A 12399-nucleotide genomic window follows, 5' to 3' on the forward strand; every position below is an offset into this window, starting at 1 on the left:
TTCCATACCCAGATGTGGCCCTTGGGCCAAAAAGTTTGCCCACCCCTGCTCTACAGTCTATAAGATTGACAACTTTCTAATCTCACAAAACCCGAACACCCTTGCCCTGCCCCCGCTAGCTTCATCCCCCTCCCTCTGTTGCTCGCTCTCCCCCAACACACACACTCACTTTCACCAGACTGGGGCAGGGGATTGGAGCGCGGGAGGAGGTGAGGGCTGCAGCTGGGCCTGCAGGCTCCAGGGTGGGGCCAGAAATGAGTGGTTCAGAGTGCAGGAGGCGGCTCCGGGCTGGGGCATGGGGTTGACAGCTCTGGGAAGGGGTGCAGATTAATGAAATGTTTAACTCGACCCAAAACTTCATTTTTCAGCAAAAAAACAACAAAAAAAACAAGTGTCCAAAAATTTTGCCCAGCTCTAGTCAACATTCTTCTGTGCCCTCTTACCTCATCTTGGAAATACCTTGCAATCTAGTGACATCTATTGAGGAAAGTTGAGGTTGTTAGCAACAAGCTACTGCTCCATGAAATGGAGTTCTTCACACTTAGAATAGTTAATTCTTTTCTGAAAATATTATACAATTTGTTTGCTATTTATACTTTGGTTTTTTTTTTTTTTTGGTTATGCTATCCACCAAAGGAAGTTATTTAATAAGCAGAAAAACAACAGGAAGCACAGAAGTTAGTTCCTGTACTTTAAAAATAATGTTTTTCCCCAAAAATATTTTGTACCTGAGACTGGTACAAAAATATATTGTAGATCAGCTCTACTATAGTGAATCCTAAACCAGTATAGTTAAATCAGTATAAAAAAAACCTGTGCATATACAGGGAACGTAGTAGCAATATTGCACTAAACTAAGACAAAGAAAATATTACCCTGGCCATTACAGCCCCATTTGCTGCTAACGTTCATGTACATAGTGTTCCAGAAAGGTTGAAGATATTTTCTGTATAGAGCCCTAAAGGATGTAACTGTAGAGCATAACCTTAGTCTGCTGCATGTGTATTTCAGGAGTTTACACAGCAGTGCAAATCTAGGGCCAAATCATATTCAGTCTTTACCCCGGTAAACTCCTCTTTTAAGTCAATGGGATAGAGAATTCTATCTTCATTTGCTTTACTGGACAGCACAAATATTTTTATTATTCAAGTCTGCATGTTATTAAGGTTTCAGAGTCGCAGCCGTGTTAGTCTGTATTCGCAAAAAGAAAAGGAGTACTTGTGGCACCTTAGAGACTAACAAATTTATTTGAGCATAATAAGGTTAGAGTTACTTGTCAGTCTCTAACTTTGAAATCAGTTTTGGTAATCAATGTATATGGTGAATTTTATATAGTCATTTTATATTTTCATAGCTCCTGTCATATTGGATTCCCTTAGACATATGATCACTCTGAGCAATTTCAGTATGGATTGAACAATGACTCTCTTTAAATCTTCCAAATAATTTTGTAAAAATTCATAGGTTCCATCTCAGAACTCTGATACAGGGCTAAATCCTACCCTTTACTTCACTGGCACACAAGAGGAAGTGGAGGAGGGTGTAGTGAGCCTCTCCTCCCTGTGCAATAGATGGCAGGATCTCATCATAGCATTCAAGAGAGCACAAGGAAAAAGGCAGGTTAACGTGGCCCACATACCACATCCCAAAAGGATCTATGGTTTAGGGGAATATTTCTAACCTCTCAGCCAAGAAATAAATAATATGATACTTTACATTTATATAGAGCTTAACATTTTCAGAGCACTGTACATACTTGCAGTTGACTGAAGAACTAGTCAGAAGTGCATACTGCTTCTGTTCAGGGACCTGATCCAAATCCCATTGTCAGCAATGAAATGATTCTTACTGACTTCACTAGGCTTTGGATCAAGCCCCTGAACAAGATAATCCTTCCCAGGCACACATGATTCCTGTAGCAAACAATGCACTGGGCAGTGTCTCTACTCCCTCTTGTTGTGCTGGATTGGACCAGATATGATCAACAGTACTTTACAGGTACAGAAGTTTAAAAATACCTGCAGTAATAATATCGTGTCTGTTAGTCTTTATCAGGCATTGTTATGGTATAGGACTCACATTCCACCATTGAATAGGCAATCTGTCTCAGTGGCTACACCTCAGGACAGGCAGGGTAGATAGTTTCTACCCTGATTTTAATCAGTTACATTATGATGCTTTCCTGTTGCTGCACACTGTCACCTTTTTATATCAATTTCGTCTACATGCTTTCAAATGTTGCCAGCCTCCATCCCTTTTCTATGCTGAGAAGCTCTCTTTTGTATACGTATTCATAATAAAAGAGTCAGCTAGGAATAAGCAAGCAAATAGAATGAAACATAAACACATTTGTTGTGCTTGCCAGTACAAGGACAACTGGCATTTTCAGAGGGGAAAAAAATACATTGTGGAAAGCCCCATCTTTGCAGTTAAAAAGTAAAGTCAACAGAATTATACATCCTTCTCAGTACAGCAGGCTTTAATTAGGAAAGATATGGGGGTAGCAATTAGCTACACATCTGAATTGTTCTAGGATTACAAGAAATGCATTTCAGCAAATTGGTTAGCAGCATTCATTTGAATACATTCTGTTGTTGATACCTTATTAGAGATTGGTGGTGCAGTTTCACCCCTTGAACTCTGGTCACTGCCATAGATCTGACTGGTTCAGGACACGGTGAGCTGTTATTCTGCTCTAACATATCCACCTCATCTTTTTGAAATATATAGCAAATGAAGTAGGAAGGATGAGTTCAGTGATGTCTATGATAAAGGAAATTCTATATATGATGTGCCTTTCATCCCGATGAACATATGTATATGGAAAGGGCATGGAACTAGACAAGCAGACTGTGCGTATGCATTTGTGTGTATTATTTTATTTATTACCTGAATCAGATGGCATGAGGTGCCGAGGGAGCTTTACATCCAGCATACTCTTCAGTTCAAAAGTATCAATAGAGCCCTGCAAATCTGCGGCTATCCGTTATATATCCATAGACCACATTTGCAGATTGGATGCGGATACAGCTTTTGTATCCGTGCAGAGCTGTATGTATCAGCTCTTCCCTATCTTATCGGATGATGTCCATGGTCTATCTCCATTATTCCAAGGTAATTTTGTATCCTCTCATGATAAAGCATAGCATTACCACCAACTAGCCCAAAATTTCAACAAGCTATTGAGGGATACAGTGGACAAGGTACGATCTGGATTAGTGACCTATGCGATTCACTTAACAGCACAACTACTAGTGTATGCCCTTTCCTTCAATAAGTAACCAACTGTGCTGTAAGTACAGGGAACTATAGATGTAGGTGAAAGGAGGTCTTCAGCTAGCACCTCCTAGCCTGTAAATCTAAGATTCTAATCTCACTCCCTGCAGCATAATGAACTGCATCTTCTAACAATAGTTTTCTCATCATCTCATGCTTCATTTCACAGGGCCACCAGAATTATTCTAGTGAATCTTTTCTCCCCCTGCTATCTCCACATCCTTCCTGGAAATTCATTACTTCTGTTGGATATTTCAGTCAGAGCTTAGGCTGAAAGCACTATGAATCTGTTCTAACCAGTGTTAGCCTTGGTTAATAATATTTATCTTATTCAACTCTCTGCCATAACATTCATAAAAACAATAAAACGTTATAGTAAAAGCAACAAAGCAGAAATTGCAAAAGACATTTGTTTTTGCAGTAAATTTCAGCATCAATATTTTCAAGCTTGTTGCCTTTCCTAAGGGGAGTAGCTTTAATCAATGATCTCACCTTGCTTGAACTCCTCTCTGCGTAAACTCCATTTTCTTATATTGCCGGCTAGAGACCTGTTCTTCCAAGGTGCATGTTAAGTGCCTGTTGCAAGGATCTGAGCACCCTCATGTCCCAGGCAACTTCACTGAGATGAAAACATGCTCAGCGCCTAGCAAAGGGATGGGCAAACTTTTTGGCCCGAGGGCCACACTGGAGTGTGAAACTGTATGGAGGGCCAGGTAGGGAAGGCTGTGCCCCCCAAACAGCCTGGCCTCCGCCCCCTCCCACTTCCCGCCCCCTGACTGCCCCCCTCAGAAACTCCGACCCATCCAACCCCTCCCCCTGGCTCCTTGTCCCCTGACCGCCCCCTCCTGGGACCCCCCTCCCCAGGATCCTACCCCCCCGGCTGTCTGTCCCCTGACTGCCGCAACCTATCTACACCCCTGCCCCCTGACAGAGCCCCCGGGACTCCCACATCCTATCCAACCCACCCTGTTCCCCAACCATCCCAGAACCTCTGCCCCATCCAACCACACCCTGCTCCCTGTCCCCTGACTGCCCCCCGGGACCTCCTACCCAACCCCCCCACCACCACGTGCGCCGCTGCCCCCTTACCATGCTGCTCAGAGCGGCAGGAGCTCACAGCCCCGCTGCCCATGTGGCAGTGTGGCTGCGTGGGAGGGGGAACAGCGGGGGAGGGGCCAGAGGCTAGCCTCCTGGGCCAGGAACTCAGGGGCAGGGTAGGATGGTCCTGCGGGCCACAGTTTGCCCACCTTTGGCCTAGCAGGATTGAGTCTTCAGCAGAAACATGATTGCATTCCATATGGCAGCCTAAATGAGGAAGAATTTACTTCCATTGACAGATGGCAATCGAAGATGAACACTTACAGACTGTTCATTGAGTTTTGCCCTTAACCAATCCAAGACCCATCATTTTCCAACCTTTCCCAACTTGTGACTCCTCAACTACATTTGATTTCTTTGGGTATCATTTGTGGTAAAATGATAAAGTTCTTTTGTGGAAATAGATATTTTTTTCACGCTACACTATTCTCTATTTTATAACTGCCACAATAGGACCTCTTTACATTTGTCTTTATCTGGGTAGCAATTCTTCTCACTACTCATATTTGCCCCAGCAATTACACTACCAAGTAATTTTTACTATAACAGTCAAATTCTATCCTGAAAAGCATGCAGGGATGTCACAAAGAAGTGGAAAAAAAAAAAAAAAAGCTGCTCATGTATTTGCAGGGAGAATGTAGACTACGTACATAGGACACCAAATTCTGTATAATGCAAGGTGAACTAAAGTACTGTGTGACCACAGTATTGCCTTTACTGCAGTATTTCCTATTCTTAGCTTGTGTACCTCAGTGAGATATTAATATTATGGTGTGCTAAATCCTGCTCCTATTGAGGTTGCCCAGTGTGTGTTTCTAAAGTAATATGCATCTATACAAAATAACATTAAAAAAAGCAAGTAGTAAATGGAGATAGAGGATTACTTAATTGGTGATACATTGTTGTCTGTTTTAAACAAGCAAACTAAATAGTTGCTTTTGGAATTTTTTTCTTTAAGAAAGTTTAAATGAAGTTCTTGTTTTACTAGGTATTTTGTACTGAAGCCATTGCCTCTAAAACATGAGGCCAGATCCTCAGCTGGTGTAAAGTCAGTTTAGAAGCATTGAAATCAATAGAACTACATCAATTTAACTCCTGCTGAGGTTCTGGCTCTTGGATTTTAGTCCAAACTAAATCTCTGATAAAAGATCTTTAATAGCTGACTGTCCTAATATTGCTATACAGTATTGATTTTATGTCATCACACTGCCAGAGTTCATGCAGAAGCAGGTGATAATACCACAGATGCCCTAGTTGCTCTGTGTTTCCATGACAACAATCTACAAAACAGTGCCCTGTGAATTTCCTTCTGACTGCTTCATTACATCTGACAGCTGTACTCTGAATGAGACTCATCCCCATCATCTTCTTCCAATTAACAAAAAATGTTTTATGAAAAGAAACAATTGAAATAATTATGTTTTTAGTTTGCAGAACATAGATATCAAACACAGCACAATCCAAATATTTTTAGGGCAGACAGTTTCAGTTTCTGTTCTCCATGGCCATCAAATGTAATTGACTTGGTAGTGTACGAAATTAGGTCTGACTTTTTTTGCTCCCAGGACTCTATTTGTTTTTATTGTTGCTGAGCACAATATGCTTGTTAAAGCTGTTGTGTGCTTCACACACGCTATTATTAAAAAAATGTAACTGCACTTGATGTTATTACTGATTTCATGTCACATCTGGGCAATGTTTAGCTGGTACAAATCTATCTATTTTATAAAATGGTGTAAGTCCATTAGCTCCAGTGTATTTATACAAGGGATGAATTTGTAAATTATTAGTTCTGCTGCTCCGTGTCTGCAACACATGTATTTTGATATGTTAGATTAGTCTGCATCTCCCATCCCAAATGACGCTGCAATCTCAAGGTTAGCCAGTATGCTGCCTTGCACTTAATTCAATCACTGATCATTTGCTTCTCCATTTTATTTGAGATGAGCCTCTAGAACTGAATCATGCATATTGCAAATTACACAGTTTCCATCTCTTATTTTGATCACTTCAAGGAGGTACTATTGGACAATTTGATCACTATCTATAGTAAGCCCACTTTAATAAGGAGAGAGGGACCATTCTAAATGAGATAAAAGTGGGAAGAGCCCAAAGACAACCCACAGGTTGTTAATGAAAGAAAACGGCAACTAAATGTGTTAAACATTATTGGAGGCATGACAAGTACTCCCCATACCACATTCTGTGCAAGCGGCAATAGGCTTCTGGTGATCCTATAACTAAGGCTACAATTCAGTCACGTGACTTTTTGTTTATTGCCCGTGACCTGTCCATGACTTTTACTAAAAATACCCCTAACTAAATCTTAGGTGCTGCGGGTGGGGGGAGCGCTCAGGCGGATGCTGCTGCTGATCTGGGGGGGTGCTCCAGTGGATGCTGCTGCTGGGCAGCAGGGGGCTCCAGGCAGGGAGCGGCCCAGGGCCCCGCCGCCATTGCCACTCCAGGCGGGAGGCACTCATGGCCCCACCACCACTCCTGACCACTGCTCTGGGGCAACGTCCGGGACCAGCTGCCTGGGGCCGCTCAAGCAGCTTGGGTGGCCATGGGCTCAGCCACACTGGCCACTGCAGAAGTCACAGAGGTCCCAGAAAGTCAAAGACTCGCAGCCTTACCTATAACTAATAAGAGCAGCTACTTTAAATTCATGAGGTAGAAAGGAACCTGTTTGAATTGAAAGAAAGGCACTGTACTGTATTTGAAGGCTGTGGCTTCTTATTTTGGGTGTCAATTTTGGGCCCGATTTTCAGAGGTCCTGAGCATCTACAATTTTAGGTAATGGGTGCATATGGTCAGCTCTAATAAGTACACAGCCAAATGCGTTCAGTTGCTTTGCTTCTTTAAAATGGGAGAGTGGATGCAGTTCACTTTGGGCAGTAGCACTTTGTGATTTTTTTTTTAGATCTTCCCTTTAATATAGTTGTGTTGGTTTCTCAAATGTGCAGCATGTCCTGCCCAATGGAGTGTCATTGGCTGCTAGCCACTAAGACCACTGTTACCATTAATTTCTGCACACAGCTGTCTCTGCTATAGACCCTGTTTACCCGCTGCTTCTTCCTCACCCCACCTCCTGTTTGTCCTTTTTTCACCTGTCATATTGTCTGAATCTTAGCTTGTGAGCTCTGTGGGGCAGGAACTGTCTGTTATATGTTTGTACAGTGTCTAATACTAGGGGGTTTACTACAATAGATCTATATCATTATTCAATTGTATATACTTTTTTCACATTATATTTATCATCTGACTCATACAAATGATGTACAAATCTGACTTGTGGGAAGCAAGTGAACAGCATATATACAGTCTGAAAGGTGTAAATCAGGGTTTAAAAAAATCAGTTAAAATCAAAGGGGGATTAGAGAAATTCAGGATTTCAGCTTGCACATTTAATCAAAGCAACTGAAGACTTTCATACTTCATCAATCTTATTGTTAGTACAGATCGGTCCTGTCTTCTAGCAAACAGAGCACTGAGAGTCTTCTCTCTCTCTACACACACTGTGGGCCAGATGCTCCAATGTTGTCCATGGGCATAGTTCCATTGACTCCGATTTACATCAGACAAGGATCTGTCCGTATGTTTGTATACTTTCTCTATCTTGCCTGTCTTTCGTTAGTTATTCATTTCTGTGAAGGCGTCTGCTCCTCTAAAACACTTGGAAGAACTGTTTGTATCAAGTTAAGTTTGCAAACGTAATAGTCAAAGGAGAGCAACTGACAGAGACTCACTTTTGGTTGAAATCACCACATTCTCCAAAGAGAGACTGCTGAACAGGAATTAATTTGCCAACTGGATACAATTAACTTAGGCTTGAATAGAGACTGGGAGTGGATAGGTCATTACACAAAGTAAAACTATTTCCCCATGTTTATTCCCACCCCCCACTGTTCCTCAGGCGTTCTTGTCAACTGCTGAAAATGGCCCACCTTGATTATCACTACAAAAGGTTCCCCCCCCCCGCCCCCCCGCTCTCCTGCTGGTAATAGCTCACCTTAAGTGATCACTCTCATTCAGTGTGTATGGTAACACCCATTGTTTCATGTTCTCTATGTATATAAAATCTCCCCACTGTATTTTCCATTGAATGCACCGATGAAGTGAGCTGTAGCTCATGAAAGCTTCTGCTCAAATAAATTTGTTAGTCTCTAAGGTGCCACAAGTACTCCTTTTCTTTTTGCGAATACAGACTAACACGGCTGTTACTCTGAAACCTGTCACATTCTCTTATGGTTCTTAAATGAGAACAGCCTGTTAATCTCTAGGAAGGAGAGATTAATAAGATTCGTTACATCAGTGCTTTATGCTGGTAATTTTTGCAGGTGAGAATTTAAGGGTCAAATTTTCAAAAGTAGTTTCTGATTTTGGTTGCAACCATTTTTGGGTGCCCAGTTTCAGCACCCAAAAATCAGAGGTGACTTTTGAAAACTCAGTAGAGGATCCCAAGTCTCACTCTTTCCTTCAATTTACTCCTTGACCCTACCAGTCTCCCTCTCTAGTACCAAGAGCAATGCTGCAGAATTTCTTCCCTATAGCCCTCTTCTTTGCCTTTAGGTGCAGCACCCTCATTATAAGAGGCTATGACCATCCCTTTCTTATCCAGATTAGTGCCAACATTAGCCCCATTAGTTCAGCCATCAGGATGTCACATAATTTGACAGCTTGTTAGCAACCAGGTGGGTTAATTGGCCTCTCAGGCCCACATTAACCCTTTCCCCACCTGAGTTGTTAGATACCTCATCACGCTTTCCTTCATTCATTTTCAGAACTTTTCCACTAAACTGAAGCAGAGGCACAAGCATCCTCCCCTGCAAATCACATCTCTGTGGCTGACTCTCCTGGAAGCATTGACTCCTGTATCTCTCCGCAGGCTCTTTCTAGCTCTTAAAATGTTAACTTGTGTCACATGAAGTCATGCTGACAGATGCAAGGCTTTCATCATCGGGTCTCATAGCTAAATGACACAAGCGGTCTTCAGTTTGTTATTTAACTTAATTGGAAGGACACTGGAAAGTGGCTCATGACCTTCACATCACAGCATACAGAGCAGCAGGCAGGCAGAGACTATGGAGGGGCTTCCTTGGCAACAAAAATATGATCTCTGTATGAGCAAATTCACCTACAAAGTTAGTCAGATGCTGTAAATTTCAAATTAATTAGTCCTCAGGTAGAATATGGTTTTAAAAATAAAAAGTCTCCATCCTGAGGAGCAAAGTAGCTTTCCCCCACTCCTTTTTACTTAAAAAAAAAACACCCCAACCCTAAAATATTGCATTTAAGCTGAAATTGATAAAGGACACGTTGGCTTCAGTAAAGAAGCTGGTAGTGAGTAGAGAGTTCTTAGAATCCACAGGTTTTCACTGTAAGTCTGCCGAGTCAGAAAGTAATGCTTTATGGAAGGTTTCAGTCGCCTAACTCCACTATCATCATACAGCATGATCTGTAATTCTGATCCTTTAAGCATCTACTTTTCAGTAGACCAGCACCGAATCGGATTTTACCTCCTTTAAGGCCTATTCCTTCTCAGCATCAAGACCACTTAAGTAATGCTCAAGTGATTCTGATCATTTTTCAAAAGGTCTAAATCTCTAAGGTTGTCAGTAGAAAGTCTGGTTGCTAAGCTACAGTGTGGTCATAGAGTTTGGGAAAGACTAATGATCTATCCTAAAATATTTCCTCTCTTTTTAAATGGATAGCCAGACCAGCTGGTTGTAATGAGGTTTGTCAAATGGATTAAACTGCCACTGAGCTTTCATTTGTTCTCAGTGATTCAGGTTTGAGAGCCTGAAAATATTCTCCATTTCTTATAATCATTTTGGTGCGGGGGTGGGGGGAAGGAAGCAGGGGATTAAAAGTATAATATATATTCCCCCTTTGATAAGATAAATGGTGCATTTTTAATATTCTTTTTAGCTGAGTTCATGAAAAAGCCCTTTAAAGAACATACTCAACCCGAGGATGTTTATACAATGATGCAGCTAACTTCACACAACCATATCTTCCTGTAATGGCTATCCTCAGCAGCCTGCTGCTTACTTGCAGTGAAGGGGGTTGACCTCCTGCTCAAGTGATAGAAATGTTTCCTTGCTGAAAATCAGGATTTGATGCCCATTGTGCGTGTCTGTCAGTGTCCTTGATTGGTTACAAAATGACACCTCAGATAGGTATTGAAATGAATGTAATAAAATGAAATAAAAATCCCAAAGACACTTTCCCAAAGACACTTTGCTTTTATCATACTATAGTTTAAAATAAGGCATTTTCAGAGGTCCTGAGCATCTACAATTTTAGGTAATGGGTGCATATGGTCAGCTCTAATAAGTACACAGCCAAATGCGTTCAGTTGCTTTGCTTCTTTAAAATGGGAGAGTGGATGCAGTTCACTTTGGGCAGTAGCACTTATGTGATTTTTTTTTTTTAGATCTTCCCTTTAATATAGTTATTATAGCATCCAGTTATTCACTTCTGAGTGTCATGGGTACTCTTATCTAATCTGCTCCAAGACAGAACCCTAGTGAAGGCCCTAGAGCAGGGGAGGGCAAACTACAGCCCGCGGGCTGGATCCAGCCCATCAGGGCTTTCAATCTGGCCTGTGGGATTGCCAGCCCCATGGCGCAGCTGGGCTAAGGCAGACTCCCTGCCTGCCCTGGCCCCGCACTGCTCCCAGAAGTGACTGGTACTACATCCCTGCGGCCCCTAGGGGAAGGGGGCACAGAGGGCGCCATGCGCTGCCCTCGCCTGCAGGCACCACCCCCCGCAGCTCCCATTGGCCATGGTTCCCAGTTCCTGGCCAATGGGAGCTGCGGGAGTGGTACCCGCAGGTAAGGGCAGCACGCAGTGGAGCCGCCTGCCCTACCCCTGGGAACCACTGCTGGACATGCTGGCCACTTCTGTGAGCGGCATGGGGCCAGGGCAGGAAGCGACTCTGCCTTAGCCCCGCTGCGTGCTGCTGCCACCCCAAAGCCCTTGAGGTAAGCTACACCGGGCCAGAGCCCGCACCCCGAACACCTCCTGCACCCCACAACCCAACCCCTTTCCCTGAACCCCTTCCTGCACCCCAACCCCCTGCTCTGAGCTCTAAACCCCCTACCCTGAGCCCCCTACCACACCTTGCACCCCAACCCCTTGCCCTGAGCCCCCTCCTGCATACCACACCCCACACTCCCTCCCGCACCCCAACCCCCCGCCCGAGCCCTGCATTCATGGCCCTGCATACAGTTTCCCCACCCAGATTTGGCCCTCAGGCCAAAAAGTTTGCCCACTCCTACCATAGAGGGTCTCAGTCTAATTAGATGCTCCGCTGACAAAAGATATAGAAACTTGGGGCATAAAATTAAATCATATGGAAAACACTCAGTAACAATCCTGATGTGGGGCTAATCCTGCAAAGGTCTGAGCCCACTCTACTCCCACTGAAATCAGAGGAAGGTATTTGACACTTCATGGGCTAGGGTATATGTTTTGCCAGTTGTCATTCTCCATAGTTTTGGATCTAGTAAAGAGTTCAAAGTTAATTTAAAAGGAAAACAAATCTTCAGGTAAGAGCTCAGTGCAAAATCCAGACAATGCTATTTTAGTACTATGGGGCATAGGATGGTCTAGCAGTTATGGGGCTAGACTGGAACTCAGAAAAATCAAGATTCAGGTCCTTGTTCTGCAACAGACTTCCTGGGTGACCTTGGGCAAGTGACGTAGGGGGGAAAATTTCAAAAGAGTGTTTAAGTGATTTGAGAGCTTACATTCCATTTTCAACAGGGATTTGGGCATGTAGGAGCCTGCATCTCACTATTCCTAAGCAAGTACCTAATGCACATGTGAAAATGGGACTCAGATTCCTAAATCACTTTTGGTAATTTTATCCTTAGTCTCTCTATGCCTCAGTTCCCCATCTGTAAAATGGGGATAATTACTACAGTACAAACTGAGGAACTCAGATATTACAGAAGTGGGGGCCAGAGAAGTACCTTAAAGAGATAGCATATGAATGCAAAAAAAAATCATTTTAAAAAG

This window comes from Eretmochelys imbricata, chromosome 6 (assembly GCF_965152235.1).
Source record: "Eretmochelys imbricata isolate rEreImb1 chromosome 6, rEreImb1.hap1, whole genome shotgun sequence".
NCBI lineage: Eukaryota > Metazoa > Chordata > Testudines > Cheloniidae > Eretmochelys > Eretmochelys imbricata.